This window comes from Vigna unguiculata, chromosome 7 (assembly GCF_037176805.1).
Source record: "Vigna unguiculata cultivar grain cowpea cultivar isolate G323 ecotype 2 chromosome 7, ASM3717680v1, whole genome shotgun sequence".
NCBI classification, from domain to species: Eukaryota; Viridiplantae; Streptophyta; class Magnoliopsida; order Fabales; family Fabaceae; genus Vigna; species Vigna unguiculata.
The window spans coordinates 37,986,585-38,006,389 of record NC_140798.1 but is presented as its reverse complement, the minus strand read 5'-3'; the positions used below and the strand labels follow the sequence as shown (position 1 = coordinate 38,006,389).

The 19,805-nt window shown below is 30.1% G+C and overlaps 1 pseudogene across 1 annotated transcript; it reads left to right on the top strand.

Annotated features, from left to right (window-relative positions):
• The first annotated feature begins 1,405 nt into the window (after nucleotides 1-1,405).
• On the top strand, nucleotides 1,406-14,922 carry LOC146884861 (disease resistance RPP8-like protein 3; annotated as a pseudogene). Its single transcript, XR_014996716.1, has 4 exons — nucleotides 1,406-1,590; nucleotides 13,366-14,108; nucleotides 14,141-14,666; nucleotides 14,758-14,922. The product of XR_014996716.1 is annotated as a disease resistance RPP8-like protein 3 (transcript).
• The last annotated feature ends 4,883 nt before the right edge of the window (nucleotides 14,923-19,805 follow it).

Genomic DNA, 19,805 nt, shown 5'->3' with positions numbered 1-19,805 from the left:
ATTTTGGTCCTTTAGTTATCCAAACACCATTTTCCTCCTCAAGGCAAACCATTTCTATGGGTCCTTATAGATGTAAGCGCGTACTGCCTGTTTTTAGCAAATATATATATATATATATATATATATATATATATTGAAGTAAATGTAAAAGCTTACTATGCATATACCATTGAAGAACGCATAAAAAATCAATATCCTTTTCAATAAAAGAAAATGTTAGGCGCCCACAAGTAAAGTGACACAGCTTCCTCTGAGAAGAGTGCGCCAAGAGGACCATTATATGAGAAAATCTCATCTAAAACACCAGATAACTGTAAATCAGTACAATTGCTACATTTATCATCAGCTGTGCAATATGAAGAAAGGATAACTATTAGTAGACACTAGTGTCAGCAAAGACACTAGTGTCAGCAAAGACACTTTTCCTTCTACTTTACTATCTAACTTAGGATACATCAGAAATTGCTAATAAAGAAGCAGAGCATAAGCACATGATACTCCGTAAGTTGTATATATACTTCTGGATGATACTCCGTAAGTTGTATATATACTTCTGGATCTATGTGATATTGTAGAAAGAAGAGTATATATACTTCTGGATCTTGTAGAAAGAAGAGGACTCACAATCATAAATTGCAACCGCTAACTGGGATTTAAGGAGAGGTTTAACATCCAAAGTGGATGGCAGCTTGAAAGCTTTGTAACCTCGAATATGTGGAAATTTCTCCAACATTGCAAGTTTTGCACTAATAAGTATGTGATATTCAAAAATAATGGAACCATAAAGCAATCAGCAGCACACTTCATCAGTTAGATATTTCCTAAGTATTTCAGGACAAAAGGATAGATTACATTCGCCGGAAGGCCAGTCCTATCCTCTTGAAGCTCAACTTTCAAATCCTCACATGTTAATTAGCATTTCACAACCCATTGAGTCAAAGTCCACGGCAATCAATTGAAAATAAGAGACAACTACGTCTTTTCCTTCCACCGGTTTGAACAACTAGAAGGAACCGTCAGAAATTCAAACCTTCAATTTGGCCATTGGCAATGGTCAAAGAAGCATTTTTGCTGGCAATAAGTTGGCAAGAAAACCCATTTGCAAAGTCCACTTTCCAAGCAATGAGAGATTCAGTGACCCAATAAGCTCTGGAGTACAACAAGCTATTCTGCATCTGGGTCATCATACATGTTTCAACCGCAGTTAGAAATTCCAATAAAGGGTTGCAGAACATGAAATGAGTTGTGAATGCACCAATTTAAGACTGGAGAAAAACCTGAGAAAGTGAAGCAGATTGTTCCACCGAGGAAGAAGAATTAAGGGAACAAGAAAGGGGTGGTGGGGTATGGAGGCGAAGTGGGGTTGCTTGAGAAGGAAAGCTAAGGTGGAGAGAAGGGCAAGGGAATGAGGAAGGAAGATGATAATGAAGGTGGGAGACTGAAGGAAGAGAAAGACAAGGAGATGATGATGCTAACAGAAGCATTCTTCTTCCTCAGATCAGATGAGTTGAGTGAACCTCAGTCATTCCATTTATGTTGTCTTGTTCTTCATGTCTATGATTACATTTGTCGAACATGCACGTGTGCCGTGTAGGTTAAACATATAAAATGTTAAGACCTTTTTCACTTTTACTTTCTACATATCTTTCAGGATTTCTTAATCGTCATCGCAATGACAAGGGAGAATGACGAACCAATTGAGACGGGATCGATTTAGAATAAACTAAAATTACATTTCTATACCAAAACATTATAATTTCAACTTTTAAAAATGTACAACGTACTCAATTTTTATTAATCATTCAACATATTTTTTTAATTTGCTCCTAAATAAGATAATAAAAAATATAAGATAATATCTTTCATAAATGTTTCTCTTAAAAATTTAAAAGATATTAATTGAAATAACAAAAAATAATACTAAGAAACAAATAAATCATACACACAGATAAAACTTCCTTACAAATGTTATAAAAATAACTATCTAATAACTTAACTTAATTTTTAAGATATGGATCGCATATATTTATTATTTATAAATTTATAAATATAATGATATTTTATTATAATTGTTTTAACTGTTCTAGTTTTAGTCATTATTGTGTCTTATAGCAAAGAAAGATGTTTATCTAGGTGGAAAGAGTCCTTATGAAATCTAAGTCGCGCTACGTACATTAAAAGACACCATCTTCAATTATCTCACCCCCTAGACTAAGTCGATTATTATCGGTTTTCAAGTGGGTATTCATTTAGAGTCTCACCATCGAGTAATATGGTAATATGAAGAAAAAAAAACAACAAAAACGTACTATATGTTATGAATTAATAATCGTCCATTGATTTGATACAATTAGTCATATGATTGATATTTATCATATGATTCATTACTCTTTATGTAATATTTTGTATTAACTATTTGATTTATATCTATCATTTCCTAGGTTATCATATTGTATCAATAAATAAAACTACTCCTATCAGTAATAAGACACACAGAAACATTGTTCTTTATTCTCTCATTCTCTATTTTTTTTTCTCTCCTTATCCTCTTTCTTATTAGCTTCATTTGCTTCATTTCATAATTTCATAACACGTTATCAACACGATGCTCCAACCAACAGAGGACTGGAAGCTTTTTCTCTCTGACGACAGTGCTCTGCATGTCTCAATCCATGCTAGTTCTAACCATGCGAAACGTTGCAAAATTTGGATTTGTGATTACAAAGAAGAATAATTATATTGGATATTAAATGTTGAAATATGCAATGAGTCATAGTGATATCATTAAAGAAAGAAATAAAGCATCTGATCATCTAATTTGTTCTTGCGAGAACAATATTGTGAATAGAGATTTCACAAATATTATGAATTTATTTCATGTCTTTGTATGGTTGAACAAAGCAATGAAGCTTTTGATAAAAAATCATGAGATCCATCCAATCTGGTCCATTCCCAAAAGTGAATGTAGCAATACATATTATGAATTTATCTCATGCCCTTATATGGCTGAACAAAGCACTGAGCTTTTGATAAAAAATCATGAAACCTGTCCAATTGGTTCTGCTCCATTCCTAGAAGTGAATGCAGCAACATTTGATTTATATGATCATGATATTGATTATGGACATGGTTATAAAGGAAATTTCAAAAACACATTTTGTCACCAAAAGTGGCACAATAATGTGAAAAAGGGAAAAGAAAATTGTGAAAATATTGGCAAATAAGATGAAAGTATATATTATCATTACGATAGTAAAGGCCTTTGACGTGTACACCAAAGCATCTTACAAATAATAGAAACACATTTTTGTTTATGAAGATGGTGATTCTGATTATGGCCATATAGATGCTACTCATCTTGATATTATTATTTTATTTGCTAAACCAAATGGAAGCATGAATCACCTAATTGGTTATGAAAGTGTTAAACAAAGATTTTATCACATTGATATGTTTATATGAAGAATGAATGTTGACATTAACACCAATGATGAGGATATGTATTTTATTAATAGTGCAACAACTTATACAATTCTCAAGAGTAATACATTTTTTTCTCTTGTTTGGTAATGCGAGATATCAATGTTAATATTATTTATAGTATAACAAATATATTTGAAGGTTCTAGAAGAGCTATTATACTTCTACCAATAAGTTGAATAGAAACTTATTAAGTTTCAAGAGGATATTTGTCTAAATGAATATCATATTGAGACAAACAATAAAAAAGATATTAAAGATCTTTATATCTCTACGATTGAGTTGTAAAAAAAATGTGTATTAAAGAAATTATGCACATTCTCTTATCATTGGACACCCAAGGGGGAGTGTTATGAATTAATGATCGTTCGTCCATTGATTTGATACAATTACTCATATGATTGATATGATTATTGATACTCGTATGATTCATTACTCTTTATGTAATATTTTGTATTAACTATTTAATTTATATCATTTATGGGTTATCATGTTGTATCTATAAATAGGACTTTCTTTCTACCAAGTAATAAGACACACAGAAAAGTTGTTCCCTATTCTCTCATTCTCTATTCTTCCTCTCCTTATTCTCTCTTATTAGCTTCATTTCATAATAGGCTTAAATACCTTTTTGGTCCTCATTTTCGTAGTGTTTGTTGCGGATGGTCCTCATTTTGACAAAATGTTTAAAATGGTCCTCATTTTCGCAATTCGTGTTTTATTTGGTCCTTTTCTGTAACGCTGTTTAAATCATTAACGGGGCATTGTACAGGTGGCATGGTTTGTATTAGGGTGTTTTACGTGTACTGTATAAGTATGGTAATTAGATATTTGAGGATAAATAAGTGAGCTAGGATTTTGGTAAGGAATGTTTGGGCAGTTGGTGAGTTTTGGCAATCTTGTTCCTCTATTCCCAATTGATGTTGCTGCAATCTTCTTCTTCCTGTAATCCCATTATATAGGTATGTTACGATCCCAATCTTCTTCCTTTACCTCTGGTTGTAATCGTTGGAGGCAACCGTGTTGTATCACTTCGTGCACTGTTGGTAATTCAACGAGAAATGCATTAATCCCGTTTGTAGCTGCAGAGAGATGGCAGCTATGAGGATGACAAGAACTCCAAAGAATATTGGTAGAAAATTTTGGGTACAATCTGTTTTTTATTTTTGTGTTAATAATAAATTGGTTTTAATTTTTGCTTTATTGATTTACAGAGTGGTGGTTCCAATAATGTGGGCTGCAACTTTTTCAAATGGTGGTATTGATGAAAAGGATGTCATCATCATGACACAAATGAAGCAGATTAATGATTTGGAGAAGTCATTGAAGGTCGGTGAGAAAAGGCTGCAATTAGTAATAGGGTTCACTTGTGTTGTTATTGTATTATTCATACTGTTATTGTGTGTAATCTTTTAAAGTCCAATTTGTTTTGTACTATTGTTAAATGAAGAAATGAATTAGTTTGATTATATTGATATTAATCCCAACATGTTCAAAATGACATCTTAATCTGAGCATTGAAGTAAGTGATATTGATCTAAGCTTGGGAAAAATTAAATTGATCTAAGTCTGGAAGAAGTTAAATTCATAACATTAATTCATCCTCATCAAAATCTACTACATCAATTGTTTGGCAAAAGTGAAATTGAACAAAGTTTAAGGAAAGTCAAAATGCAGTACATCAATAATGAATTCTACATCAGAAATTCCAAAAAATAACTAAGACGTTTGTAGCTGCTATCATGACCTCCTCCTAATCTGTAATTTCATCCTAAATTGCTAAGTTACTTACCATGATTAAGCCAACTACATTGGCTTGCTGCATGGCACAACATCTCCACCCAAACGTTTAGTATAATTTTTGATTTTCATTCTTTTGACATTTATTTTCCGCTTCTAAAGACACCAGAGAGTTAGCTAGCCTATTGACATCAAACACCACAAACTTGCTTCTTTCTCCTTTAATTGCTGATAGTTCAACACATTCACCAAGTTCAATTATCATTTTGCAAAGTTCAGAATATCATAAGCACATCCATCTCAGCACATGTGTCTTTTATTTCGGTGGACAACAATAAAGGATATTTAACAAGAAGATACAACGTATAATTGAGACATTTGAATGCTTGATCATCTTTCAAACTTAACTAAATTAAATTGTGACACAAGGTTAGACCACATGTTATTGTGTGTCAGGCTAGAAGGTGTTTGAAGACCTTACATGAACCGTAGATAAGATCCAATCCTAATTCCTATGATTGCTTAACTACCTGCATTCCTGAACATGTTATGTGTTGTCACCTCGTCTAATTAAAAACTAATACAATTATTATTAAAATTTATTTTCCAATTAAAAATTAAAGCAAAGGTGCAATACCACACTACCACCTAACTAAAGAGATGCGCATATAATATTATAATTTTGCGTACAAAATTACAATTTTACGTAAAAAATTATAATTTAAATTATAATTTTACGTACAAAATTGTAATTTTTTGACACAAGATCTTTAGAGACCTTTAGTGTGTTAGGCTTAAAGATGTTTGAAGATGTGAAATGAACCAGTAGATAAGATCCACTCCTCAATTCATATGATTGCTTAACCAAAGCATTCTGCAACTCGATGAGAGTTAAACAATGGCAATGTATATCTCAAAGGCAATAGCTCCAACAAAGAGTCGTAATTGTCTTTTGATAATCAATGTGACTTTTATTAATCATTAGATGGTAAAATGAAGCAAATGTAGTTAAGGTAAAAAAAACTCACATGTGAAGAAAATGCCAAGGCGTGTATATGTTGCCAATAACTTTGTATACAATTTATCATACATTGGTGTCAACGTCTAATTTTGTTTAGAGAATATGCAGAAAATTATGACGGGATCTAAGTGTAAAATGTGCATGGAATATTCAAATCTATGTGCAAATGGTTTTAGGATGATGTGAAATGAATGATGAAGGGGTATAATATCATGCAATTATGAATTAAACATGATCAAGCCTCTAGAAACTAGTGAAAAAATGCAGAACTATGTAAAACAAAACTGTTTGATGAAAATCCTAAAAGAAAATCAGAAAATGTACAAGTTGTTTGTCAAAATACCTTTGAGAACTAAAACTAAGAATTATGCAATGAAGATGGTGAGAAAATGTTTGAATGAGTATAAGAATGCATGAAATATATGCAGAATCACTAAACTACTTTAAACTATCAAATCCACACATAAACTATTTGAGGAAAGTCCTAAGATAAAATCAGAAAATGTTGAAAGTGTTTGTCAAAATGCTTGTTGAGAACTAAATCAGTATTATGTAGCAGAAACTACCTCACATCTTTCACCGCTTATGCAGAAAATTTATATCATGAGATGTTCTATGCATATATGGATTGAATGATGGAATGATTATGCAAATAGGTTTAAAACAATGTCAATTGAGGTTTAAAACAGAAAATTTCACAAAAGAATAATTGTAGAACGAAAATCCCTACAATTGTAAAAACTAGAAGACCTAACTTCTAAATCTGGACTAAGCTGAAAAACTGAATTCAAAACTGAATTGATGCCACGACCATGATTCAAATATACCAATTAAGATTGAATAATGATCAAAACTAAACAAAAATGCAGAAACTAAAAATCAGCAAAACTAATGCTAGAATGTGAAAATGAAAAAATAACCATATCAAGTGAGGGGATATGTAAACAACAACTAGTCTAGAATAACAAAAGAAAATCATGCAGAAATCTGGAAATGATATTAGAAATTATGTAGAAAATTATTTAGAATCTAAGTGTAAAATGTGAATGGAATGTTCAAATCTATATGCAAATGATTTTAGAATGATGCGAAATGAATGGTGAAGGTGTATAAAATCATGGAATAATTAATGGGACATGACCCAGTGCTAGAATTTAGTAAAAGGATGCAGAAATATGAAAAAAAAAATGTTCCATGAAAGTTCTAAGAGAAAGTCAAAAAATGTACAAAATGCTTGTCAAAATGCCTCTGACAACTAAAACTAAGCATTATGCAATGCAGATGGTGGGCAAATGTTTGAATGAGTATAAGAATGCGTCGAACAGAACCACTAAACTACACCAAACTACTAAATTCACGCATAAAACTAGTGTTATGCAACATAAACTACTTATATACTACTTATCGACCGACCTTCACAGCTTTGGCAGCAATTGTGTATCATGTAATTTTCTATGGACATATGGATTGAAATATGAAATGATTATGCAAACATGTTTAAAATAACGTTAATTGAAGTCTAAAACAGAGAATTTCACAAAAGAATAATTGTATACTGAAATTCCCCACTTGCATGCAAGAGTAAAAAATTGGGCATAACGCAAAACACGTGTTTTTTAATTACGGATCTAGCAAACGAAAAATTTAGATAGATCCAATCTAATAAGATCTCCCCCTTTTAAAATTGGACATGAAGGTTTTCATTTCCAAATTCTATCAAATTCGATAAAAAAATTCTAATTTAAAATAAAAAAGGTTTACTCTTTACTCAAGTTCTCAATAAATCCCGATTAACATTTCATTGACGAGTTCTTTTTCTTATTGATTTTCTTAATTAATTATCCAAGCTGTGTAGTACTTGCATACAATTTAGAGTTTCTTTCGCACGTGACGATCTATCTCGATGTGCTTTTTACGTACATGGTACATGAAATATGAGATTCACAGCAATTTGACAAAGTTGTTATCACAATATATTATTGTCGAGTCTTGAAGAGTGATGCTTAAATCTTCCATCAATATCTTTGCCATTGAATTGCACAAGTAAGAGCGGTAAGAGTCCTGTACTCTGCCTCCGAAGGAGAACGTGAAACAAAGCATGCAGAAACCAAAGATTAATAAGCAGGACTAATGCTAGAATCTAAAAATGAAAAAATAACCCTAAAAAGCTGAAAAAATTAGTAAGAAGATACAGAACTATGCAAAAGACATTGTTTGATAAAAGTCCTAAAAGAAAATCAAAAAATGTACAAAGTGTTTGTTAAGATGTCTTTTAGAATCTAGTCAAAATTGAGATTTAAACAGTAAAATCGTCAGATTTTATGATTTTGCATGTTATGTACGAGTTATATTAAATGTATAATCGTAATATGACATAAGTGCAGTAAAATAGTGTACAAAATCATAAAATCTATGTTTCTTTCAATGCATTCAACGTAAATTCAATCAAAACCTAACTAAAAGTTAGAGTAATTAGAAATTTTCATTGTTATGTATTGTAACCGCATTTCATCTAATTAAAAATTTATACAATTATTAACAAAATGTATTTTTTAATTAAAAATTAATATAAAACTGCAATATTACACCACCACCCAACTAGAGAAGTATTTAGATAATCTGATAATTTTGGCCGTACAAAATATTATATAATATTTTCTTTAATATTTGAAAAGTTCATTTTCTATAATATATGAGTTTAAAATGGTAGATTATGTTGATAAGCCAGTCATGAGTTCCAGGGAGAGATAATGGATTGGACTAAAGAGGAAAGATAGTCAAAAGTGTTTAATGGTGATATGAAGAAATATATAATTTACAAATGTCGAAATTAAAATTTGTTTTTATATTTATATTTATCTTTTTAAGACAGAAGAACAATAATTCAAATATTATTCTCCTGGTTTTAGTTATGTTATGAGGATGTGTAGAATATTATTAATGAAAACTAAATATTGGACAATGAAGCTCAATATACTAAGTTAAAGAAATTCAAGAGACCAAACTTGAAAATAAAAATCTAACTTATACTTATTAATCACTGGTTCAACATCGTAAAGCAAATGAATTTTAATTTTTTGCCCAATATAGAATTTGAAACCGAAAGACTCAAAAGACTAAATAGTAAAGAATTAAGCAGAATATGTTAAAAAAATTAGAAATGATTAAAGGAATTCAAGAAACAAAGCAAAAGCAAGAAAGAAGAAATAAGAATTATTAGACAAATCTAACTTGTATTGATTGACAAGATCACAACCAAATGGAGTCTAATCTCTTGCGCACAAGAGAATTTGAAACAAGACTCAGAAAACTAAAAAAGCTAAGAGTTGGAAATGAATGAATTATCCACATAAAGAGTATATATGTTTATAACATGTCTTATATACGCAATAAACAAAAAAAAAATTAATTAATTTTCTTTTTCTAATTAATTTAAAATAAAGAAATAGAAGTTTCTTTTTAAAGATAATTAAAAAATTAATTATAAAAAAAATGAAAAAAAAGAAAAGAAAAAAAGAAAAAAAAACAAGTCTGGGATTTGTTTTTGTGTTCGACCCCTTTCTAGCCATAGTTTTAGGTCCCGGTAGAAATTTTCATTATCATGTATTATCACCACATTTTATATAATTAAAAATTAATATAATTATTATTATAATTTAATTTTTAATTAAAAATTAATATAAAATTTCAATATCACATCCTCACCTACTTAAACAATAAATAAAAAAATTCGATTAGATTGAATTGTGACACTCAACTAGGGATGGCAACGGGACGGGGCGGGTACGGGTATCATGATCCCATTCCCATCCCCATAATAAAAATTCATCCCCATCCTCATCCCCAAACCCAACGGGTATACAACTTTTGACCCATCCCCATCCCCACCGGGTAACGGGTATTTTCTTATACCCATACCCATACCTATTTTTTTATTGTTCCATATATCAATTAAATATTTTTTATAAAAAAAATTTAAAAATCACACCAACGGAATCATGATACTATCAAAATATTCAATATTAAAATAACATACTCTTTTTGATTTTCATGATGTCAAATATTAAGAAAAATATTATAATAGTATAAATCTCAAATTAAAGTATCAAATAACAACTAAATAAAATTCAAATAATTATATAAAAGCTAAAAAATTACACATTACTAAAATTTTATAATAACCAAAATATTTATTAATTTTACAAATGATCAGTGGTTTCATTTGCATTTGATCCACCTACACATAGAAAAAAAATGAAAAATTAGATATGATATAATAATTGAAATTGAAAATTTTAATTACTAGAATATAATGTACCTTCTTCATCAGATTCATTTTCACTCATGAGAACATCTTTTCCTTTTAATTTTTTAACACCTACAAACACCAAATGTAGAATATTAGATGAGAATTCACAAAAAATACTAACAAAAAATATTAATAAATTTGAGTAACTTACCTAGATGGTTTGAGTTCCATATCCAACTTCTTGTACACATCAAAGCCTCTATAGTAATATGATGAAGTCGACTACGGTGAGAAGTTAATATCTGACCACCAGTACTAAAAGCAGATTCAGAAGCTACAGTTGTTATTGGAATAGCTAAAACATCCCTTGCAATTGCTTGAAGGGTTAACCCATTTGTTTTCCACCATGATAGGATATCAAATTCTTGTGTAACCGGCAAATTATCTTCTTCCAAATAATAATCCAACTCTGTTTTCATAACTGTAGTTCTAGATTTTTTCTTTTTTGCCATAAACTCTAAAAATTCATTCGCATCATTATCAACATCCTTTCCCAACTCCAATGATGTAGCTCTATAAGAAGAAGTTTCATTCTTTTTTGATTGATATTCCAAAACCAAATCATAGCACATTTGACGAATCCTACTAAGTTTCAGATCAAAATCATTACCATACAATTTATAAAAATAATATTCTAACATGTCCATCTTGTACCTTGGATCTAAAACTGAAGCAATTGCCAATATATCATGAATAACACTCCAGTAACTTTCAAAATTGAGAATTAAACATTATCATGAAACAAAAAATAAATAATAAATAAAATTATCATAAAGGAGTAAAGATAATTAAATGTGTGACCCAAATTTGAGAATATCCATTTGAACATAACATAACGAAAAAAAAATGTATAATTAAGATTATGATAAAAGGAAAAGTACCTTGAAGATCTGCTTAAATCTTAAAGAACAAGCCAAACAATTAAAAGAGAGTAAAAAAGTGTATAACCAAAGTAACAAAAAGAAGAGCTACAAAATAAGAGTCAAACATTTTCATGAAAATAAATAAATAAATAAAGATAATCAAATGTGTAACCTAAAAATTATTTCATAGAATGAAATTGAGGAACACCTATTTGAACATAAACATGTACAGAGAGTAAAAATTATGTAATAAGAAGAAGAAAAATTACCTTCAAAATTAAATCTTGAAAAACAAACCAGACAATTGAGAGAGTAAACAAAGTGTATAACAAAAAACAAAGAGAATGAGAAATATGTTATATATATATATATATATATATATATATATATATATATATATATATATATATATATTATATTATATTATATTATATTATATTATATATTATATTACTATGTATATATATATATTATATGTGTGGATATCTTATGTTTATATATATATATATAATTATTTATATATATATATTATATTATATATTATATTATTATTACTATGTATATATATTATATGTGTGGATATCTTATGTTTATATATATATATATATATATATATATATATATATTTTTATAGATATATATTTATTTTAAGTATATATTATATTATATTATATAATAATATAAATATAATAATATATATTATATTATTATGTATATATATTATATGTATATGCGTAGATATTTTATGCTTTTATATATATATATATATATATATATAAATATATATATATATATATATATATATATATATATATATATATATATGTTTCTTTTAAATTTTTATAAATTTGTAATGTTATAAATTTGTTTATAAAAGATCTCACTAGTTAAATGATTAATTTGTTTTATATGTATATATTATATATATTATATTATATTATTATGTATATATATTATATGTATATTATATTATATTATATTATATTATATTATATTATATTATATTATATTACATGTATATGTGTAAATATATATATATATATATATATATATATATATATATATATATATATAAAAGTATATATACTATATTATATTATATTATATTATATTATATTTTATGTGTAAATATATTATTTATTTATATATATTTTTTAGATTATTTAATAAATTATAAATAGTTTAGTAATTTAAGCGGGGACGGGTATTTGGGCGGGTATATATATATCCCCATCCCCATCCCCAGTTGAAAATTTCGGGTATTACCCATATCCATACCCAGTTGAAAATTTCGGGTGATACCCACGGGCACGGGTTTATTTGCCATCTCTACACTCAACAAAGTTTATTCGTTTTGAGGCATTTGAATGATTTGTTATTTTTTAAACAAAAATTCCCAAATTACTATGATTCTTAGGGCAACATTCCCCAACCGGAAGAAAGTAAAACAATTATAACTTATATTTCAAACAAAATGAATCGAAGCATGTGACAATACTAAACAACATTTTGAAATCAAGGCTGCCAAAATATGGGTGAAAAGTTCTACAGCCGAACTGCTTAAAAACGAAATTGCCAAGGCTGCCAAAATAATTATGGGAGGACAACACAAGTCGTACTCAAAACCTTGGCTGCATCTCATTGTTGTTGTTGACGTCCAAACTCAACTCCCCATGTCCAGGATACCTTGAGGGAGGTCATACCTGACAGGTTAACAGCACGTCGATTTCTTATTACCACTAGCAACGCATTGAAGAGCAAAGAGCAGGTACTAGGTCGTTCTTTGTTCACCCTTTACGTTTATTAGATGATGAAAATAGTTGGATTCGTGTAACAGAAATTTGAGTGTGACAATGAACTCAGAACCAAACAAGAGATGGGGAGAAAAATTGCAGCCAAATGCGGGACTACCACTGAAAATACTAAACATGGGCAACTACTTTCGGGTAAAGATGTGACTACAGAGAGGAGTGGAGGAAGGTACTAGAGCAGTTTAATGAAGATAAAAACCCTTGGTTTGAAACACTTGACGCAGTCAACACCAACTTAACTTCCTATCTAAGGAGATGTTTATTTTATTTTGAACTGTTTCCGGCTGATTTTGAGATTCCTGTACGAAGATTGGTCGCTTTGTGGGTGGCAGAGAGCCTCCTGCCTAGATTGAGTTCATAGATCTCGACATGGTTCAAATTGCCAAGAGAAAGCCCAATGGCAAGATCAAAACATGTCGTTTCCCTGATGGTTTGCGTCAAATCTTCAAACTAGAATTCCTGAAGTTGGCACTAGCACACATTTGGAGGCAGTTCCAAAAAATTCCAGAATACGTCGGTAGCAGATCACCTAAGTAAAAGATATCTGGCACACACATATTCATGGTAACAGTAACACCTATGCCAGAGACTGCACTTCCCTGAGAACCTACTACCGTTCTCTCCTTCTTGTCCTTCCATACCCGACAAGGAAGTAAGCCTGGGCAAGACATAGGAAACTTTCTGAACCTGTGTATTTGGAACAATTGTCTTCTACAGTTGCAGGTGCTTGATTTAGAAGGCGTGTACAAGCCCAAGTTGACCAAAGACATTGCAAAACTTTCTGGGTTGAGGTATCTTGGCCTAAGATGGACTTATCTAGAGTCCTTTCATCGTCAATAAGTACCTTGCAGCAACTCCAAACTCTAGATCTGAAACACACTTACATACAAACTCTACCAAATTCCAATCACTGAGGCTAAAATCAAGAGATAAACAAGGTCAACCTTCGAAAATACACTTGGAGTTCTTGAAACATCACACTAATCTCATCGACTTGTATTTGCTGGGATGTTTGAATACTCCATTGAATCAGCTCTTCCTTCCACCAACGCTTGTTGTGCTTACCCTATCACATTCGAAACTAGTGGATGATCGCTTGCAAATTTTGAAAGATGCTCGAAATCTTCGCTCGTTGTCTTTACTTGCGGAATTCTACCTAGGACGAACCATTGTTTGCACGTCTGAAAGCTTTTCTCAGCTTCGTGTCTTGAGAGTTTGAAAGTTGGAGTAATTAGAGGAATGGAAAATAGAGCAGAAAGCACTTTCCTCCTGAGACAACTGGAGATCCGATTATGTCCGCGCATGAAAGTACTTCCTGATGGATTAAATCATGTTAACAGTCTTCTTGAGTTGAAGTTGACAAACATGTCAATGGAAATTAATACTGAAAAGCACAACATTCCGCGGAACTGTGAAGTCCACATAGATGATTCCGTCCAATAGTGAGTTACCTCCCTTTATTCTTTCTTCGTTTTCTTTCTCTTTCAGCTCAAACTAACTGGTTTCCTAATGCAAAAATTTACTGTTTGGCAGTGAGGAGCGGTTTGTGTACACTGCCTTCTCAGGAAAAAAGTTTCACGGGCGCGATGGATTGAAGGTAATCGTTGAAGGCTATTTCTTGAAAGAATGTGTACTTGTAAATGCATCATGCATGTAACTATTTTTTACCTTGATCTTGTGTAATCCGAACTATGACTGAGGGAGTTGTATTATTAATACAATGGATTTTATAGAGAACGTTTAATGGATGGTATCTTTAAAGTTTTCTTTCATTTCACTAGTTCTGTGCTGTTTTCTTTCGTTATTTTTCTTTTATTTTTATTTCTGTTAGTGATAAATTGAGTGTTTGGTTGAAAAATACTTGACTAATCTGAATTTTTGTATTTTTTTAACTTATTTTACAAAATTTCATGATTAAATTTATGGAATAAATTTTCATAATAAAAATTAGGCAAGTGTGTTTATGTATCTGTATATATTTTTTCAATTCCGTCCTTATTAAAAATTTTCATTCTATTAAATGAGCAAAAGTATTTTTATTTTTGTCTAAGTACCTTTTTATTTGATTTTGTTTTCCGAGATTATGTAGTCGGTACTTCTATTTCATATCTACAACACAAATATATTTATTCTCTCCTCAATTCCTTCCAACTCTTTAATCAACTCTCTATAAAGAAGAAAAAGAGTAAGTTGATCGACTAATTGTAGGAGATTAGGAAGGAGAAGTGCAAGTTAATCGGTGAATTGCATATGAAAGACGAAAATATTTGGTCTCCATCAATTCCAAAGCAAATAAGTTGCCTAAAATTGTCAGGGAACGAAAATTGTTGCATTTGTTTTGAAGAAGAATGTTACGTACTCAGGAACAAGATATTTCAGAATGATATTTTTGGAAACATATTCTGTCCATGTCTGGTATTTTGTATAATTTAAAACTTATTTCTGGGAATAGGTAATTATAAGACAAAAACTATACCCAGCAAAATATTAAATAACTATTTACCTCCCACAAAATCACTAGATATTCTTATAAAACTTCAATCATTCCCTGGACATAAGTTATACCCAAAATGAATTCGAGGGAGCAATGCTTAAACTACCCACCTCAACATTTCCATTTCTGGAACCCACTAACAAAAGTCCACTATAAAAAACTAAAGGTTTTTACAATTGAATAAAACAGGAAATAAAAAATAGGGGATGCATACATATCATACTCATTTCCTATTATGCCATTGCAAACAAAAAGATGAAGGACAAGTAGCAATTATCGAAATCATAGCATGCATTCCGTAGGCGCGGGTGTAAATGACTATACAGAGTGGAGCTGATGTATCATTGAAAAAATTGTATAACCAAATGCATGAATGATAAAGTGGTCTAATGTTTACATATGAAATATCTAGGTTTGGTGATATGAACTAAGGAAGAGTCTTTGAAAAAAAAATTGGAAGTTTAGAAGTCCACCAATTTTGCTTTCTTGGTCTCCTTAATCCTGATACTTTTTCGATAAATGGTTTGATTCTTTGTCAGGAAAGAGTTTTGCTTGCATTAGAGAAAGCTTCTTAAATGAAATGCATCTATAATTTCTTCAAAAAATATTCATTTTCTAACATGTTAACAATATAGAGGAAAAACTGATCCTAGGTTTTATCAAGACATTGGTTCAGTTGAAATTAAACAGAGAGACCAAGAAAATTATCTCTGATAAGACACAGAGACGGCTCCGATTAGACACAGCGAGCACAAGAACGATTCGCACCCAACGGGACACAACACCGAACGCAGGCTTAGCCCCCTCGCCTGAAACACATAGAATAATTGTGCTGGCCTTTACTTTCCAAAAAACTTAAAGAGGGTCCGTGTTCGATATTCTTCCTGCACCCCCATTGCTTCTCGTAAATTTTCGTGGGCTTCGTACAAATAAAAAATATCCTTTGTTTCTGTCATTTCTTTCTCCCTCGTTATAATTGGTCCTTTCTCCTCTCTCACGTTTTTTTTCACTTGAAAGAGGTAAACATATCATGGGATTTCCATTATTTTAAAAATGACTTTCAGAAATGTAAAAGGCACTTTTGAATATCAATACAAAAAGCTTTTTCTATGAAAAAATAATTTAGAAATCCAAAATTTTTTTTATACAAAAAATAACTTTTCAAATCGCACAATAAAAAAGTAAAATAAAAAAAGCTTATAAAATTTGAAAGTAAAAAATGCTTATGGTTGCACACTCCGAAAGAAAAATAATAATTCTAAATTGTGTAATTTAAAAAAAAAACTTCATACAAGAAATGACGTTTAAATTATGTAATTCAAAAATAAAAAAGTTTTCAAATTACACAATTTCTTTTAAATAATTTTAAAAAAATATATTTAATTATTAATATTTTTATTGGACTTGATTTCCTAAAACATATCAAATAAAATTTACTAATAGAGGATAATTTAATATTACGATACGTATAAAATACCCATACATGTAAACTAAAGTATAATTAAATACTCAAAGCAATTATAAACTATTATCCATTAAAAATATCTATTATAAATTTTACGCGCATATATATATATATATTTTTTATTATATCCTAATTTTCATATTTATGAGGATGAAAAAAAAAATCTCCATCCACGTGTTGGACAGCTGGGCTGGGCCTATCTCCTAATGAGGGTCAGGGCACTCCATGTCTTCTTCCGCCTCTTCTTCATAAACCCCCATACTTTCTTGCTACACCCCATAATAATTAATGTGATAATTTTATCTTTTATAAAAGTAACTTTCGAATTATTTGTTCTAGAAATCTTTCAGAACAAGACTTCTGAAAAATTCAGAACATACAGAGAGCTTTTCTTTACTAAAATGAGCTTTGCGGAATACATTGAGTGCAATTAGTAATAAATAATAGGGCGTAGGGAGAAAAAACAATTTCTTATTGACTAAAATAATCCTAGAGGTTCTTGAAAATAAAAATAAACATATTTTAATAATAATAATAATTATTACTATTGAAGACATAAAAGAAAAACAACACAAATATACACCAAGTACGTATTTGAAAAAGAGGAAAAGGAAAAGTAAAGCTAATGCCTTAAATCTAAGTTTTCAGTATGTGAAAGTCACAACAGAACCATTCCAAAGCAACTGTTACATTCTTGACTGAAGCGGTGACTCATGTTTTTCCAAAAAAAAAAAAAAAGAATGCAAGAGAAACAGATAATTTTGAGAATATTTATGATATCTTTAAGCTCACAATGTGAAATAGGGTTTCATTGTGATGAGCAGAAACTGATCTGCAAAACAGATGTCAATTAAATAATCTCATTAAAAAGAAAAAGTCTGTCCTTCCCTTCACATGGTAGTGATGTTCAATACTAAATTTAGTTTCACGACTTTTCTCAAAATACAGAACATGTTTCAGATTTAAGAGAAGAACAGTTGAGGTATATACAAGAATCTTACAGTGTCTATGGGACATGAGGCCTATGCAGTAGGTGTCCCATCATATGTTAATATTTCTGACCTTTTACCTGACACCATCAAAATGAAGCTATTAGACAATATTTCTTGTGCAAAGAATTATCTCATAAGTAGGACTCTCTCTTCCTACCCATAATAAGACACACATAAAAGTTGTTTCTTATTTTTTCATTCTTTATTCTTCCTCTCCTTATTCTCTCTTATTAGCTTCATTTCATAACATTAGAGAAATAATTAGAATTAAAGAGTTGCTTTTGGAGTTGTTTCCAATAGGTCTCTTAGGTCGATGATGGATGGAGAGACTTGGGTAGTTGTGTGTCATGAAAGGGTTTGCAGTTTGCAATTTTATCGGTAGGTGTGCTTTCGCTTGAAGAGATGATTTTCTTAGTGCAATGTATGAGAGTTGAGGTTCTCACCAAAGATTTATAATCAAGAGATGAACACTTTTGAGATGCTGAACAAAATCAACATTGCATGTTGCACCTTTCGGGTGATGCGCATGAGTGGTTGGATATGAGTTGTCGAACCACCGTAGATTTCTTATGTGCTTTAATTTATATTTTATGTTCTTAGTTGTGTATCTATTTCCGCTTCGAGAGATTATTTTTTTAGTGTGTGGTTTTCAACACTTATCATAATTAAGATCACTACCTTGGCTTACGCACAACATCTCCCCCAAACCTTTGGTATAATTTTCGATTTTCTCTCTTTTTATTCTTTTCCGCTCCTAAAGACTCCAAAATTAGTTAGTCTACTAGCATCAAACACCACATACCACACACTTTCTTTCTCCTTTAATAGCAGTTTTGTTGTCTTGAGAACGAATGCCCAAAGCATAGACAACAATCCAACAAGCTGACAGATAAGTCAACCACACAACTAATTGCAGTCATCTATTAGCAGTGTACTTTCTTGTGTTGCCAAGAAGTATTAGGATCACTTGCAGCAACAAATTAACCAAAAACTAGAACTCTTATTTCCAATATTTCTCATAATACTTTTATCATACCCGAACTAATACCACTTATTTTTTTCCTGAATGTATAACAATCAAAATACTGACAACTGAAAAACACATGTAAGTAATGGTCAACGTGCATACAACGGAAAAAACTAAAAATATTTCATACACAACATACTCGAAAACTAAGAAACCCGAGAGAGTTGAAAATAATGAATTGTCCATATAAGGAGTATATATGTTCATAACATGTCTTATATACACAAAAACGAAAAAAAAAATTCTTCTTCTAATTAATTTAAATTAAAAAATAGAAATTTCTTTTTGAAGAAAATTAAAAAAATAATTATAAAAAATGGAAAAGAAAAAAAGAAATTTGTTTTTGTGGTTTGACTATTTTTACTAATTGTTTTGTAGAAATTTTCATTATTATATATTGTCACGACATTTCATATAATTAAAAATTATTATAATTATTATTAAAATTTAATTTTTAATTAAAAATTAATATAAAACTTCAATATCACATCCTCACCCATTTAAACAAGTACTAAGATAATATATAATTTTACGTACAATATTATAATTTTGCGTACACAATATTATATAGTATTTTTTTTTAATATTTAAATGAGCAGTTCA